Below are 17,858 nucleotides of genomic sequence, written 5' to 3'. Positions count from 1 at the left end.
TGCCTCTCAAAAAATGATAATTTGGCAGCCAGGGAGAGGCCATTTCCTGATGGTCCACACCTGTTAACATCAAAATGTTAACTGAATGCAGACCACAGGAAGAAGCTACTGAGCATGCCTGTTAAAAGACAATAATGGCGAAGTACCATGTTCCGAGTGGGATACACACCACTGGAAAAGGGGAAAAGGGAAGAAATGCTCAGATGGGCATGTGTATAAATTACTAAACACACGGTGCTCAAGTCCAAAGGGTAAGGAAAGCACTGTGCATGCAGGAAGCCCACCCTAAGGGGAGAATCATGGGAAAGAGGCGAGCCTATAAAGTCCCAGGACCATGGTTAAAGTGCTGTTTGTTGTTCTTTTTTCTTTCTTTCTTTCTTTTTTTTTTTTTTTCCTGAGACTGAGTCTTGCTGTGTTGCCCAGGCTGGAGTGCAGTGGTGCGATCTCGGCTCACTGCAACCTCTGGCTCCTGGGTTCAAGCGATTCTCGTGCCTCAGCCTCCTGAGTAGCTGGGATTACAGGTCTGTGCCACCATGCCCAGCTAATTTTTGTATTTTTAGTAGAGATAGGGTTTCACCATGTTGGACGGGCTTGTCTCGAACTTCTGACCTCAGGTGATCTTCCCGCCTGGGCCTCCCAAAGTGCTGGGATTACAGGGATGAGCCACCATGCCCAGCCTTTTGTTTTTTTCTCTCTTGGACTTTCAGGAGCTTACTTGGGTCTCTTCCAAGTGAATTTTCCTTTCTTTCCTATTCTAAAGCCTTTTTATATTTAAAATTTATTTATTTACTCATTTTATTTTTTATTTTTTTCTATTTTCAACAATGTTGCATTTTTATTGGTGACAATTTGGAATATTATATAATTACATAGTCTTGAACTATATAATAAACCACTCTAATAATATAGTGGAGTCATTCAGTCAGAACTTTCCAGAAAACCTGAAATTCATTTCTCATAGATTTCTTTTCAGCATAGTTATTATTCTTTGTCTTCTTGCTTTTCCTTTTTTTTTTTTTTTTTTTTAACATTTTTATATCTATAGGTTTTTGGGGAACAGGTGGGATTTGGTTACATGAGTAAGTTTTATAGTGGTTATTTGTGAGATTTTGGTACACCCATCACCCAAGCAGTGTACACTACACCCAGGTTGTAGTCTTTTATCCCTTGCTCCCTTTCCACCCTTCCCCCTGCCCTGGTCCCCAAAGTCCACTGTATCATTCGTAAAGCCTTTTAAAATAAATGTCCACTCCTGCTCTGAAAATTGCCTCAATCTTTTTTTCTGCCTTATGCCTCTCAGCCAATTTCCTTCTTCTGAGGAGGCAAGGGCTGAAGTTGCTGAGGACCTGTAGGGATTCACTGCTGGCAACTTGGTGTAACTCGGTTCTCTGCCACCGTTAACATTACTACTGTTAGAAACAAGTGCTCAGTGCCACAAGGAAAAACCAGCACTTAGAGAATTTCTCAGCAAGGCACATTTATTTCTGCAGAAGGGTGCTGCTCACATCTGTCCTGACCACAAGAGCATACTGAACAAAGGAAGGGATTTTTAACCCTAACACAGTTCCTGTCCCTGTGTCATTCCCTTATAGGCTAGGGTTGGAGTGCACAATCTAAACTGATCCCAGTAGGCTAAGACTTAAACTTTTCTAAATAGGGTAAGCATGTGATTTGTAAGAAAGGAGGGGGTAGGAGTAGTCTGTCCATTATAGTAAAAGGCATGTCTGGACATGTCTGGGCATGTCAGGGTGCAACAAGAGTGGGTTTGCAGGCTAGAAACAAGAGAGTACAAGGAGGTTGGGCTTTTGAACAAAGAACAAGAACATTACACAATTAAACCTTTTGAAGAGGAATTTATCATTCCTAACATTACTATTTCATTTCTGTTTAGTTACTGATTATTTAATAACATTTTGATTCACAGGAGTATTGGGACCACATCTTATATAACTCTCTATCCCCCAGAACTAAAGATAGTGCCTTGGGTATATCAGGCAGTCTGTGAGGAGTTGCTGTGTTAAAATATGTTGGTCAAAAGAGAAACAGAGAAAAAAATAAAAGGCATATAACCAACATTCTGTGTCCTCAATTTCTCTCTTTAGTTTAGAAAAGGTCAGCAGATGTCCACATCCTTAAGACCAAAGGGTATTTTAGATCAGGACTGTGGCAGACTGGGTCCTAGCAGTTCTCGTGGTCCCTCTTACTGGACAAGGTCTCAGAGCCATTGTGATCCCACTCAAAAGCCTTAAAACACTGTATTTTCTTCCTTTTGCTACACAGGACATTTGTGGGACAATTGGCATAAGATCTACAGGCTAGGTAATAGTAGTATATCAATGCTAACTTCTGATTTTGATGATTGTACTGTGGTTAGTAAGACAGAAATATTTAGGAATAGGAAAGCATTATGTCTGCAACTTACTCCTTGACTGTTCAGAAAAAAACCCATTAAGACACAGAGAGAATGATGGAGCAAACATGATAAAATGTCAATATTTAGGAATCCACTTGAAGTCTGTATGGGTATTCATGGTACTTTTTTTTGCAACTTTTCTGTAAGTCTGAAATTATCTCAAAATATGTTTTTTTGTAAACTGAGATCACGCTTGCATCTTCTCTGACTTGTAGCCAGATGGGGGAGTTACTAGACCAATTTATAGTTCTCTTTCCCTTCTCCCTAAATTAAGATGTATGCTTGCATACATGTCACAGCCTGGGAAATGACACCAGTTACCTAATGGGGTAAGCCCAATGGAGAGCTTTTGGGACAGTCAGATCTGCATCATGGTCAGAGGCATTTCTGATGCTTAGCTGCAACTGGGAGCCCTACACTCCCCAACTCTGCATTCATTCATGAGATGTTAGCCCAGAGTTTGCCTCTCCCACAGAGATCAGGAATAAGTACAGATGGTGCTTGACCAATAATGTCTGATATGGGTGCCTACTATACTACAGAGCCAGGAGACATGGCACCTCGGGAAAGATGAACTTTGACAAAGAAGGCTTTATTGACTTCTTTTCTTTTCTCTTTTCTTTTCTCTTTTCTTTTCTTTTCTTTTCTTTTCTTTTCTTTTCTTTCCTTTCCTTCCCTCCCTCCCCTCCTTTCCTTCTTTTTTTTTTTTTTTTTCTGACAGAGTCTCACTCTGTCACCCAGGCTGGAGGGCTGGAGTGCAGCGGTGCAATCTTGGCTCACTGCAACCTCCACCTCCCAGGTTCACGCCATTCTCCTGCCTCAGCCTCCTAAGTAGCAGAGACCACAGGCACGTGCCATCATACCTGGCTAAGTTTTTGTATTTTTATTAGAGACGGTTTCACTGTTTTAGCCAGGATGGTCTTGATCTCCTGACCTCATGATCTGCCCGCCTCAGTCTCCCAAAGTACTGGGATTACAGGCATGAGCCCGGCCTGACACACTTTTGTCTTTTTTTTTGAGATAGAGTTTTGTTCTTGTTGCCCAGGCTGGAGTGCAGTGGTGTGATGTTGGCTCACCACAACCTCCGCCTCCCGGGTTCAAGTGATTCTTCTGCCTCAGCCTCCCAGTAGCTGGGATTACAGGCATGCGCCACCATGGCTGGCTAATTTTGTTTTTCAGTAGAGTTGGAGTTTCTCCATGTTGATCAAGCTGGTCTCGAACTCCTAACCTCAGGTGATTCACCTGCCTCAGCCTCCCAAAGTGCTAGGATTATAGGTGTGAGCCACCATGCCCGGCCCATACTTTGTTAATAGACCTACATAGTGGTCAGAATTTTTTGAGTCCGTAACAAAGTTGTCGTTGGGTAAAAGAAGAAGGGGAAAAGAATGCCAGTATAGATTTATCACGTTTATGAAAACTGAAAGATAAATATTGGAACATTTCTTTGTATATAAGGGCTAAATTATATGCTTAATTGTAAATAAAACAGGTTTTCCCATACTTTTTCTTATGATATTACTGGCCTGTCAGATTTCTCTCCCACGGCAAATCAGGGACGCTGAACATGACATCTGCAAGGGTAGGTTTGTTAGAGGTGTGTGAACCAGAGCAACTCCATCTTGAATAGGAGCTGGGTAAAATTAAGCTGAGACCTACTGGGCTGCATTCCCAGATGATGAAGGCATTCTAAGTCACAGGATGAGATAGAGGGTTGGCACAAGACACAGATCATAAAGACCTTGCTGATTAAACAGGTTGCAGCGAAGAAGCCGGACAAAACCCACCAAAACCAAAACGGCCACGAGCGTGACCTCTGGTCGTCCTCACTGCTACACTCCCACCAGCGCCATGAGAGTTTACAAATGCCACGGCAATGTCAGGAAGTTACCCTACATGGTCTAAAAAGGGGAGGCATGAATAATCCATCCCTCGTTTAGCATATCATCAAAAATAACCATAAAAATGGGGCAACCAGCAGCCTTTAGGGCTGCTCTGTCTATGGAGTAGCCATTTTTTATTCCTCTACTTTCTTAATAAACTTGCTTTCACTTTACTCTATGGACTCATCCTGAATTCTTTCTTGTGAGAGATCCAAGCACCCTCTCATGGGGTCTGGATTGAGACCCCTTTCCTAACAGGGTCACAGCCTAAACTCATGTTGTGGTCACACTAGAACTCAAGCATTTCTGCCAGACCCAGGGAGCAGCCCTTTCTAAGGAGCAGCTCCTGACAAAAGGGAGGAGCAGACTGAGCCAAACGAGGCAGGACAGAAACGCTCCAGATGTCAGCTGTCCCTCAGCCCTCTGTCTCAGCTCTTCTCACCCTCTTAGCCTCAGATCTTCTCCCTCTGTCTACACACCCATCCTTCACATGAGGTTTTCAAGTCTGGGGACTAAAAACAGATACAGCTAATTTTATAAAAATCTTGGAGAGGCACTGGGAGTGTAAAGAAGCACTTTTGGGAAACCAACACAGAAGTGAAGCCTAGACGGGGGGGCGCGTGTGTGTGGCAGTGGCGGGGGGAGGGATTCTCTCCACGTCACTGCATAACACAGGATATCGCAGCGCTGTGTGCACTCAGGGGACAGCACACAGATCTCAGTGACCTTGGGGCCAGTGCAGTGCAGCGGCTTTGGCTCCAAGCGAGGACTCAGTGCCCTGCAGCACTGGCATTGGGATCTTAATTGGCATGGATGGGTGACAGTGCTAGTGGCAGCCAGGAGCACTCACACACAGCAGAGGCATTGGAAAGGGGCAGAAATACAGAAGTTGCCACACTGGTAGATGGGAATGTGCTTTGATTGCCTGTGAGATGCCTTCTGGAGAGTTCCCCTTTTAGGGGGGAAACAGAGATACAGAGATACTATAGTTGTGAGTGACAGGAGAAGCAGAGAAGCACAATCTATATGGCACAGCTTTTTTTTTTTTTTAATCCATAGAGAGGTATAGATTAATTGATATCATGTGCATTTCTTAGCTTGCTAATTTAGAAAGAGTATCTTTTTAGAATATCAATTTATATGTGCACATTAAAATAAGTCATATCCATTTAACCACTACCTTTGTACTCTTACCTAATATTCACCAAAGTAATGCGGTGATTTTTTAAAGCTAAGGTGAACATCGGAATTACCTAGGGAGTTGTAAAAACACATATGCCTCTATCCCACCCTTAGAAAGTCAGATTTAAGGATTTGGGATAAAGCCAAAATAGCTATAGTTAAGAAAAAAATCTCTTAAGGAGATTTTAGTATTCATTTCTTTGTTGAGGACTAAGAATAAACAATCTGTACTGTTACATAATATAAAATTATAATTATATACCTACTCTTTACTTAGATAATAAGGTTGATAACCATGATAAAATGTAACAGATAAATCATAAAAAACTTATAATTAATTATAACGTCTTGCATTTCTGTTGCACTTTTCATCTTTTCAAGCATTTTACAACCATTATCCCAGTTTGCTCCTGTAACAATCATGAACGAGAAGAGTGAAGAACTATTGGGCTGTTCCTTAGAATAGAGACAGTGATGTGGACAAGGCAGTGTACAACGTACAGGCATAAGAGGGAGTCTTATGGGACCAGATCCAGGTAAGTGTTATGCGAACCAAGCTTAAAGGTAGTGTGGTTCTAAATGCATCCCTGGCATTCAACAGAGACTGCTCAGTGCCTTGTTTGCTTTCTGTGCTCAACTCTTCTACAGGAAAATTACAGTCATTATAGTTAATTGCCTTATTATCATTATGTTCTATAGTTTAAAAGTGCCCCAAACCCCCACACATTCAAGTCTCCACCTGGCACCTGCCAGGAACACCTTTGGAACTCTGTTCACTTGGGCCGGACGTGGTGGCTCATGCCTGTAATCCCAGCACTTTGGGAGGCCGAGGCAGGTGGATCATGAGGTCAGGAGATCGAGACCATCCTGGCTAACACGGTAAAACCTCGTCTCTACTAAAAAAATACAAAAACATTAGCCGGGTGTAGTGACACGCACCTGTAGTCCCAGCTACTCGGGAGACTGAGGCAGGAGGATCGCTTGAACCTGGGAGGTGGAGGTTGTAGTGAGCCGAGATTGCCACTGCACTCCAGCCTGCGTGACAGCGAGACTCTGTCTCAAAAAAAAAAAAAAAAAAAAAAAAAAAAATTCTATTCACTTGGCTGAGCATGGTGGCTCACACCTGTATTCACAGCACTTTGGGAGGCTGAGGTGGGCAGATCACCTGAGGTCAGGAGTTTGAGACCAGCCTGGCCAACATGGTGAAACCCTGTCTGTATTAAAAATACAAAAACTGGCTGGGTGGGAGTGACTCACGCCTGTAATCTCAGCACTTTGGGAGGCTGAGGCAGGTGGATTGCTTGAGGCCAGGAGTTCAAAACCAGCCTGGTCAACATGGTGAAACCCTATCTCTACTAAAAATACAAAAATTAGCTGGGCGTCATGGCCCATGTCTGTGGTCCCAGCTACTTGGGAGGCTGATGCAAGAGAATCGCCTGAACCCAGGAGATGGAGGTTGCAGCGAGCCGAGATTGTGCCACTGCACTGGGCAACACAGGGACACTCCGTCTCAAAAAAAAAAAAAAAAAAAAGGAAAAATAAAAAAAGGAAAGAAATCTATTCAAATAAGATTCCAGGCGTAAGAGTTGACAATCTTGTTCTGCTTAGTGAAACCCAGCTTGCCCAGGTAACCTCCATTTTCACTAGAAAGTCCAGAACTAATTTAGGAGACTAGCTTTGCCCACGTGAAGCATCTTAGTTCTTGTACTTTAGATAAGATTTAGAAGCATCCACAGACACATCATCTCCCCTGGTAGTCAGCTGGCTGAGGTGGATACTCTTATCACAGTGCCTGCATGTTGTTGAAAATGCTCTTGTAGGATGGAAATGAAATTTGACTTTAATTTATAGATTTCAAGGTGAATATTTTTGAACTCAATATATTCATTTTCTGTGAATATTTCTAAGAGAAAAAAATCAACAGAGACTTTGAACAATGGATATAAAATCAGAATATCAAAGGAATACTCACTTTTAATCTTTTCTTTATTAAACTTTAATTCTAAAAGCATTTGGCTGAATATAATTTTGTTTCCATTATCATTAAAAAGTCATAGCATTTAATTGATATTATTTTATGTACATAAATCAACACAATCACTGATTTATTATTTGATACTTCTTTGTATAAACTGATCATTTAATAATTTTACTTCTAAGAGGAAAGGTTAATATTTCTATAGGTTTCAGCAGTGGAAGCAGAAATGCATACACTTATATGGGGTGAACAAAAATATGACTCCTCTCATCTGTCCTACCAATAAGACTTTCTGGTTCTGCTTCTAAATGCCAGGAATCTGTTTGCTTTCTTCTTCCCAGGCATCATCTTCCTGGACAACCACACTACTAAGCACATGTGCGTTTCTCCATTTCCATTCTTGCTGATTCCCCTTCCCATTCACTTACACAGCAGCCAAAATACTTTTAAATTTAATTAATTAATTTATTTGAGTTGGAGTCTTGCTCTGTCACCCAGGCTAGAGTGCAGTGGTGAGATCTTGGCTCACTACAACCTCCGCCTCCCTGGTTCAAGTGACTCTCCTGCCTCAGCCTCCCGAGTAGCTGGGACTACAGGTGCCCGCCACCACGCCCAACTAATTTTGTATTTTTAGTGGAGATAGGGTTTTACCATGTTGGCCAGACTGGTCTTGAATTCCTGACCTCATGTGGTCTGCCCACCTTGGCCTCCCAAAGTGCTAGGATTACAGGCATGAGTCACTGTGCCTGGCCCAAAATACTTTTTAAAAAGTGTGAAAATTGGATCACATAATTCCAATTTCATCCAGTGGTTTCCCATTGCATTTGGGATAATATCAAAACTCCTTGAGACCCAGAATTCTCTCTCCCTCTAATTCACTGTGCATCAGTCACGCTGGCCTTGGGATTTCAGGACCTGCAGTCTGATCCCCATCTCTTGGCCTGAACGTCCTCAGGTCTCAGGTGAAATGGCATTTCTTTGAAGAAGCCTTCTCTGGTCACTTAGCCCTGTTCTTTCAGATCCTTTATCACAAGGTAGAGAATTGCATATCCAGGAATTTGTTTGCTCACTTAACACAGCTCCATGATGGCTGCGCTTTGTTTTTGTCCATCACTTTGTCTAGAGCAATGAATGAATGAATATCAGAATGTTTCAAATAAAACTGGAACTTGGGCAATGTGTGTGATTCTGTCTTACACAACATGCCCAAATGTTGGTCCAATCATCCCCACAAGATCTTCTCAACAGGCTACTCATAATTTTTCACCCGTATGTTCACGGTGTTCTCTCCTTCCCTCTGCCACGTCTTTACCCCTCATTTCTCTCAATCTTATAATGAGGACGTTGCAACGATTCAGTCAATAATATTCTCTACCATCACTGTCTACAGTACAGCATTTATTTTTCATTTTTGTATTTTTACCAAAAGATGTCATGAGTGTGTATCTGACCTCTTCAGTTACAAAGTGAGAAATTGAAGACATGGTTCTCATTTTTCCTTGGCACTGAGTTCTGTGTTGAATTGAACACATGCATCCTCTCTGACATATATATAATTTTCTCCCTTCTCTTAATTTCTAGGATTGCTTTTAAATGAGGAGGCTCCAAGTTCAATTTTGCATGAAATACACATTTTTAACAAGTTGATTTTTTAACAAGTTGATATTTTTTCACATGCTATAACCATCTGTCACTCAGTAAAGCCTAGAAATCAGATATATCAAAAACTAATCTTTTTTTTTTTTTTTTTTTTTTTTTGAGACAGAGTCTCGCTCTGTCGCCCAGGCTGGAGTGCAGTGGCCAGCTCTCAGCTCACTGCAAGCTCCGCCTCCCGGGTTTACGCCATTCTCCTGCCTCAGCCTCCCGAGTAGCTGGGACTGCAGGCGCCCGCCACCTCGCCCGGCTAGGTTTTTGTATTTTTAGTAGAGACGGGGTTTCACCATGTTAGCCAGGATGGTCTCGATCTCCTGACCTCGTGATCCGCCCGTCTCGGCCTCCCAAAGTGCTGGGATTACAGGTTTGAGCCACCGCGCCCGGCCACCTTTTTTTTTTTTTAAGAAGAAAATATAATCATGTTTTAAAAGACCATTATGCCCCCAGAGATTTGGGGTAATTTTGTTTTGAAGCAATACTGACCCCCTGTGGCCAGGAGACTTCCTCACTTTTTTTTTTTTTTTTTAAGCAAGAGAGTTTTTTTTTTTTTTTTTTTTTGTATCCATAGAGAGGTATGGATTGACTTATTTGCATTTCTTAGTTTGCTAATTTACAAAGATTGTTATCTTTTTGGAATATCGATTTACATATGTACATTGAAATAAGTTATATCCGTTTGACCACTACCTTTTTACTCTTACCTAATATTCATCAAAGTAATGCAGTGACTTTTTAAGCTGAGGTGCACGTCGGAATTACCTAGGAAGTTGTAAAACACATATGCCAAGAGTTTTTCTTGTAATACTTTCTCTATCATGACAGTATTTATTTTCAGCCCACAAAATTTACTGTAATTTAGTAGTGTTGATATTTTCAGTCTATAATTCTAGTCACAAAGGCAATATTTAGCAAAGTAATTTCTTGTTCTCTGTCAATTGTGGGGCGGGGGTGGAAATGCAACCCGACGTTGTAAGACCCCGGAGTCCAGAAGATACAGTATTTGAGGTGTGTTCACTCTAAGTATGCGGTTATTTCTCCCATTTGGGGCACCTTTCTCCTGTTCTTCCCATTTCTATAAACAACGCCATTTTATTAACATGACATTTTATTGGGGATCAGCTGCTCCTTATTTAGCTATAGCCCACTGTCCTCACCATCAATCTACATTTCAAAATATCTTACGTGTGGCTCTCTCCGCCATCTGCATTTCACCACCTTTGTCTTCTGCTTCCCTGATGATGGCGGTGGCCTCCTGGGCCCCTTCTCTGCTCCTCTCCTCCTCTTCCCTCCCTGCTAGGCTCACCCTCTCCTCTTCAGAAGCACCCCGCCATGGATTGTCTTCTGACCAGTGCCTCCTTGTGGCCCTGTGAGGATCAGGCAGAAATTGGGATAAGAGTTCAAAAATGTTTATGACAATTAGAGCAACGTTATGTATGTTTGGATCTAAGAGTAAAAAATTTGGCTTGTATTTTTGTAGTTGATATCTTGTTTCCATTTCATGTTCTAGCAATTTATTTCTACTGTCTGTTACAGCAGCACTGGTCAGTGATGGATTGGAAGAAAACTCGCCCTTCAGCACAGAAGGTTTGAGCAGCACAGCTTTACTCAGTCCTCCTGGGTTAATCCTTCCTAAACATCTTTGTCTTGTGAATTATTCCCTTACGCAACGATTTTAATGTTTTCTCGTCTTCCATTGTATCATGTTGTATTAGTCCGTTCTCACGCTGCTAGGAAGAAATACCTGAGACTGGGTAATTTATAAAGAAAAGAGGTTTAATTGACTCAGTGCCGCGGGGCTGGGGAGGCCTCAGGAAACTTACAATCATGGCAGAAGGCACCTCTTCACAGGGCCGCAGGAGAGGATGAGGGCCAGCAGGGGAAATGCCATCAGACCTCACTCACTACCATGAAAACAGCACCCCCATGATTCAATTACCTCCCAACAGCACCCCCATGATTCAATTACCTCCCACAGGGGCCCTCTTGTGACACCCGGGGATTATGGGGATTACAATTCAAGGTGAGATTTTGGTGGGGACACAGCCAAACCATATCCTATATTCTAAACTCGCTGTGGGGTTTCTAGCGAATTTAATTTCAGTCCAGCTGTCCAGCCTTCTTCTTAATTCAGCTCACCAGGCTCTCCGGGCCTCTGCTTACGTGGAGAGGTCCGTGCATGCACGCACACAGTGTGTCCCACTCCTTTCTTAGGTTCCTGAGCCAACCCCGCCCCAGATGCCAATCCCTCTCTGTGACCCATCCAAATGGAACCATTGCTTCAAGGTCCACTTCAGGTTTTTCCTCCTACGGAAGCTTCCTGCTCATCCCAAACCTTACTGGTCTTCCGGTCAGCTCAGTTCCCACGGCGGTCACCATGACAACAGGTCAGCACAGGCAGCTTGCATGGGCCGAGGGCCTCATGTGCCCCGCCTCTGTGGTCTCTGGGCAGCATCTCCTGTACTTCTCATGCCAGTCTACGAGGTAGCTGCTATTTTCATCTCCATTTTATGGATGTGGAAACTGAGACACAAGGTGTTAAGTTTCATGCCCTTGGTCAAAGAAGCTGTAAGGGGTGAAGAGGGGATCACGGCAGTCTTGACTGTTTTTCGATTTATCTGCGAGGTATCTACTAGGAACTCTAGTTTACAGAGGAGGACATTCAAAGTTTGATGCCCTGGGCCACAGGCTGGGGATGCATTGATTTGAACCCAGGTCACTTGTGTTAGTGTGCTTAGGCTGTGGTAACAAATCACTACAGTCCAGGTGGCTTCACACAGCAGATTTATCATCTCACGGTGCTGGAGGCCAGAAGTCTGAAATCAAGGTGTTGGCAGGGCTGGTTCCATCTGGTAGCTCAGTGAGAGAATCTGTTCCACGCTTCTCCCTCTTGGAACAGCTTCTGGTGGCTGCCAGCAAGCCTCAGCATTCCTGGCCTTGTAGCTGATTCACACCCATCTCTGCGTCTGTGTTCACAGAGGTCTCCCTCTGTGACGATCTATGCTTAATCTCCTTCTCCTTTCGTTTATAAGGAATGAATTTAGGGCCCACTCTAAACCCAGAGTGATCTCATCCTCGAGATCCTTAATTACATCTGCAAAGACCCTATTTCCAAGTAATGTCACACTCACGAGCCATGGAAGTTAGGACTTGAACATAGCTTTCTGGGGGGTGCTACTCAATTTACAACATCAGTCTCACTATCAAGCCTGCATCCTTTCCAGGCTGTGCTACCGTGCAATCACTTTGTGCCACTAAATTTCCTATTTGATCACATACTCTTTATGCATAGGTTCAGTGTTTCACCGGCTCAGGATTTATTTACGCTGTTGTAGTTAAGGACCGTGCTTTATCCGCCATTGGCAGCCCCTCAGTGCCTCACACAGTGCAACACATAAAAGGAACTGTCCAAGAGAGAATGGCAGGCATCAGTGCGATAAGACATCCTTGGATGGGAGAACCTTCCAGAATTCTCCATCACAGCAAGTAGACAGTTAGGTAACATCATCTATGGATAAAGTTCTTATGTGTAGGCGAAAGAAAAGGTATTCCTCCACACAAAAAAGGATGCCTATTGGGAGTACCGGGAAGAACTAATAATCATTTTGCTTCTAGTACATGCTAGGCCCTGTCATGCATTTTACTTTATTCTTATTTAATTAACATTTTGTCCATTAAAGTTTAGAGCAGCAAGAAAAGAAATGAAGTACCCAAAATAGCTAAATTGTAGTTGGTTTGGGCATAGCTGGTTAGGCTAGCAAGATGGAAGAAAACAACTTTTGTGACTCACTATGAAAAACAATTATTGAAAAATAATTGACTCTCAAGGTATTGTGGGTCTTACTAATTGAATATGTTTTCATTGAAAAGACAAAAACCCAGGGCTGTGAGAGAACCTTTGTTTTTGTATTGCCATTCACCGGAAAAGCTTCTTAAGCTCAATAATAAAACCGTGAATAACTTTTAGTACTACAGTTTCAGTCGTTCTTTCTTTGGTGACTTCACTTCAGGGAAGTTAAAAAAAAGTGGCAGTAATTCTGAGCACAACAAAGACTTAGACTTTCAAAACTCGATTTGCATTTTAAACATTCAGGAGTAAGGACTTTTGTTTGTTTGCATTTGGTTTTTTTTACGTAGCCCTTGAGGATGCAATGTGAAAAGACAGCGCTTTTAGCTGAAATGATGGGTCGTGTAATTGGAGGCTGGCTGGGTTGGTGGTGGGGGGTCCGCAGGAAGGACTCCCCCAGGATATTCCGCTTTGGAGTTGTTTTTAAGTGGATTGCTCCCCAAAGAGAATGAAGAGCAAGTATATTTCAAGTTTAATGCTCTCTTGAAAAGCAGCAAAGATTGCTTTTTAAAATAACTAAATCTGTGATGAGGGATAAGGGAAAATAAAGGCCTGGTATTCTCTTCTGTTTGCCCTTTGATAACTTGTTTTTGTTTGAAGCTCTGTTTTCTGGATATATGTTCTCGAACATATTTCTGTTTTAAAATCTCTCCTCTCCTGCTGTGAACTGTCTGAGTTGGTCTTGACAGTGCACTGGGCTGGAGGCTGGAGGACTATTTAGTCATCAGAGTGGCCAAGGAAGGGCCGTTGTTGGTTTATCAGTAGCACCCCCTTGTGGCGATTCTATGCATTTCCTCATTCTAAGTAGCTGAAACGTTTCAAGGACAAAGTTAATTTGATTTATAAACGATATTTTATTCTATTTTTCATGTTGTTAATTTAATTACTTTTCTCTCTTGCTCTAATGTTTAGTCCAGCCTAAGACCCATTCTTTCCACTTTAAATTTAGGGATGAAGCCTGTCGCTTGGAACAGACTGAGGTTCATACGAGGACTGAAGGCATTTTAATAACACTGAACATCAAATCACTGCCAAAAGTCTGTGCCAAATCTTCGCACTTGCTTGATTTTAAACACTTGAATATTTAATTCTAAAATGCACTTTTCTCAAGACAAAAGTATTTTAAATTGCTGTTATTGTTACTTAATAGTATAGTATTCCTTTTATCTTTATTTGTACTCAGAAAATAAATTCTGAAGGCTTTCTTATTAACCACTAAAACGTATAGTCTGTGCAACACCTTATAAGCTCATACTCCAATGCTGGATGAAATTATTTGGAAATTAAGTTGCTTGAGTGAAAATTTCATACGGGAGAGCTATAGATACCTTAGAGCAAATTGGAGCTACATAGGATTTACATTTCTTTAAAACATCCATATTTCAATCAGAGAATGAAATCTGAACATTCATGCATTTCACGTGGACTGAATATCTGGTTTTTGAGCTTTGCTATAACTCTGGATTTTTTGGTATGGTAATTAAACTAATGTTAAAAGTGCTTCTTGACAACTTCTTACTTTTTTGCCATTATAGTTCCCTATTTCTATAACACTTTTCCACATGCCCCTCAAGGTTTTGCCTTGTTTGAATAATTTAGATTAGGAGGTCATTCAGAGATCATTTAAAATACAATTTTGCCCAGACTATATTATTACATACTACTTTTGGAGGACACTAAATGAATGCTTACTTGTAGAAATAATCAGGGCGGTTGGTTTAGAGGCTCAGGGCCTTATTCTTTATGAACCTCAAATACTGCGAGTACCAGGTTTGGGGGAGTAGGGCAGTGACTTACAGCACAGCTTCTGGGAGGAAAGAAGGAAGTCAGGTGGTGCTCACAAAAGTAATTTGCATTATACTGAACCTATTGCACTCAACTATTCTCCATGCAGAGCACATTGATCCTATGTCACTGATTGATACAGCTTCACGATTTTTATGAATGCCCCTTCCCTTATTTTCCTACAGGACTGATTTTGTTGACTTTTTAAAAATTCAATTTCATATATTGGGGAAGTCCATAGTGCAATTTGTGCTAGTCGGCTTTGATTATTTTCAAAACTTAAATCCTATATTTAGAAGAACTTTCTATGAGTGTTTTTGAAAAAAAAAATATATATATATATACACACACACACACGTATATACACACATACATATATATACACACACACATATGTATTAAATCCTGGGGCCTGATAAAATAAATTTAGGTATTTTTAACTAATTAGAAGAGGAAGGTATCTGAGGCAGGAAAATAGGGTCTGGAGGCAGGGAACATAGGGCGATTCACACTTCAGCTATGACAGGAAATATCCTCTCCAGTTACACAGGGCGTATGCTGAGTAAATGACTTTGTAACTTTACTTCATCCTCTTCATTTACATAGGGCTAACACCAAGTAACGAATGGAAACCTCTAGAGGGCATTTAAACCCCCCAAAATTTTGTAACAGGGCCCTTGAGCCTCTGTGCTTGGGCCCACTCCCACACTGTGGAGTGTACTTTCATGTTCAGTAAATCTCTGCTTTTGTTGCTTCATTCTTTCCTTGCTTTGTTTGTGCATTTTGTCCAATTCTTTGTTAAAGACGCCAAGAACCTGGACATCCTCCACCGATAACAGTTATCAGGGACAGGGGCTGTGCTTATTCATACCATTTGTGAATGGTTGGAGGCTACTGCCCACCTGTGATCACTCTGGAGAAGAGAATCTTGAAGATAATTGTAATTTGGATTCCCTTCACTCCAAAGTACTGTCTTGTCTTGAATTGGGACTTTAAAGAGGCAACGGAGAGGACGCATTGAGAATGACCAAACTCTGTAATCACATAAGGAGCCTAACAGCACTCTGCTCTATACCTGTCTCTCTTTTTAGGCAGGTTCTGGCACCAAAATGTCTGGATTTTAATTCAGCCCGCCATTTACTACCTCGATCAGTTATGTTGCTATGTAACAAATTACCACAAAACTTAAAAGCTAAAAACAACATACCGTTATTATCACACTGTCTCTGTGGCTCAGGAATCCAGGCATAGTTTACTTGGGTCTTCTTCTGGCTCAGGGTGTCTCATAAGGCTGCAGTCAAAGTGTCAGCTTGGGCTCTGGCTTCATCTGAAGGCTCAGCAGGGGAGAACCCGCTGATAAGCTCACACATGTAGCTGTTGGCAGGCCTCAGGTCAGGTTGGCCACAGACATCAGTGTCTTGTCACATGGGATGCTCCACTGAGCGGCTCTCAACATGGTAGCTGGCTTCTCCCAGAGTGCATGAGAAAGAGAGTGAGAGTGAACAGAGACAGTTAGAAAGGTAGAAGTTAGAGCCTTTGTGTAACCTAATCTTAAAAGTGATATCCCATTACTTTTACCACATTTCGTATGTTACATGTGCGGCACTAGGTCCAGCTCACATTCAACAGAAGGCAATAGTGGGATGCTGGGGTTCCTGAGGACATCTCAGAGGCTGCCAGGGTCATTGTCTCTGTCACTGATGTCTCTGGTATTGGGTTCTTTTGTGTCAAATGACTAAAATAATGATTCTTACTTTAGTGAGCATTGAATAAAATAATAAGACACTTAGAGCTATACCTTGCCTATAGTTGGAGGCCAATTAAATTGAGGCATTAACAACACCCTGTTTTATAAAGGAAGAAATAAGAGTACACTGAATTTACAGGACTTATCAATAGTCCTACAATTCAGAAGGAAGGGGGCTGCTGGGATGTGAACCCAGGGCTGCCTAACTCCAAAGCCCATTCTTTCTCTCTTTTTTTTTTAATCTTAAAAAAGACATATTTTTTTTTTATTATACTTTAAGTTCTAGGGTACATGTGCACAATGTGCAGGTTCATTACACATGTATACATGTGCCATATTGGTGTGCTGCACCCATTAACTTGTCATTTACTTTAGGTGTATCTCCTAATGCTATCCCTCCCCCTACCCCCACCCTATGACAGGCCCCAGTGTGTGATATTCCCCTTCCTGTGTCCAAGTGTTCTCATTGTTCAATTCCCACCTATGAGTGAGAACATGCAGTGTTTGGTTTTCTGTCCTTGCAATAGTTTGCTGAGAATGATGGTTTCCAGCTTCATCCATGTCCCTACAAAGGATATGAACTCATCCTTTTTTATGGCTGCAGTGTATTCCATGGTGTATATGTGCCACATTTTCTTAATCCAGTCTGTCACTGATGGACATTTGGGTTGGTTCCAAGTCTTTGCTATTGTGAATAGTGCTGCAATAAACATACGTGTGCATGTGTCTTTATAGCAGTATGATTTATAATCCTTTGGGTATATACCCAGTAATGGGATGGCTGGGTCAAATGGTATTTCTAGTTCTAGATCCTTGAGGAATTGCCACACTGTCTTCCACAATGGTTGAATTAGTTTACAGTCCCACCAACAGTGTAAAAGTGTTCCTATTTCTCCATATCCTCTCCAACACCTGTTGTTTCCTGAGTTTTAAATGATCGCCATTCTAACTGGTGTGAGATGGTGTCTCATTGTGGTTTTGATTTGCATTTCTCTGATGGCCAGTGATAATGAGCATTTTTTCATGTGTCTGTTGGCTGCATAAATGTCTTCTTTTGAGAAGTGTCTGTTCATATCCTTCACCCACTTTTTGATGGGGTTGTTTTTTTCTTGTAAATTTGTTTGAGTTCTTTGTAGGTTCTAGATATTAGCCCTTTGTCGGATGAGTAGATTGCAAAACTTTTCTCCCATTCTGTAGGTTGCCTGTTCACTCTGATGGTAGTTTCTTTTGCTGTGCAGAAGCTCTTTAGTTTAATTAGATCCCATTTATCAATTTTGGCTTTTGTTGCCATTGCTTTTGGTGTTTTAGACATGAAGTCCTTGCCCATGCCTATGTTCTGAATGGTATTGCCTAAATCATGAGTGAACTCCCATTCA

At 41.8% G+C, this 17,858-nt stretch overlaps 1 pseudogene; it reads left to right on the top strand.

Annotated features, from left to right (window-relative positions):
• Positions 1 to 17,858, top strand: part of LOC105476936 (small ribosomal subunit protein uS5 pseudogene) — a 325,515-nt pseudogene that overhangs the window by 11,762 nt on the left and 295,895 nt on the right.

This window comes from Macaca nemestrina, chromosome 19 (genome assembly GCF_043159975.1).
Source record: "Macaca nemestrina isolate mMacNem1 chromosome 19, mMacNem.hap1, whole genome shotgun sequence".
NCBI lineage: Eukaryota > Metazoa > Chordata > Mammalia > Primates > Cercopithecidae > Macaca > Macaca nemestrina.
Note: the sequence above shows the minus strand (reverse complement) of the source record. Positions and strands in the feature narration are given on the sequence as shown.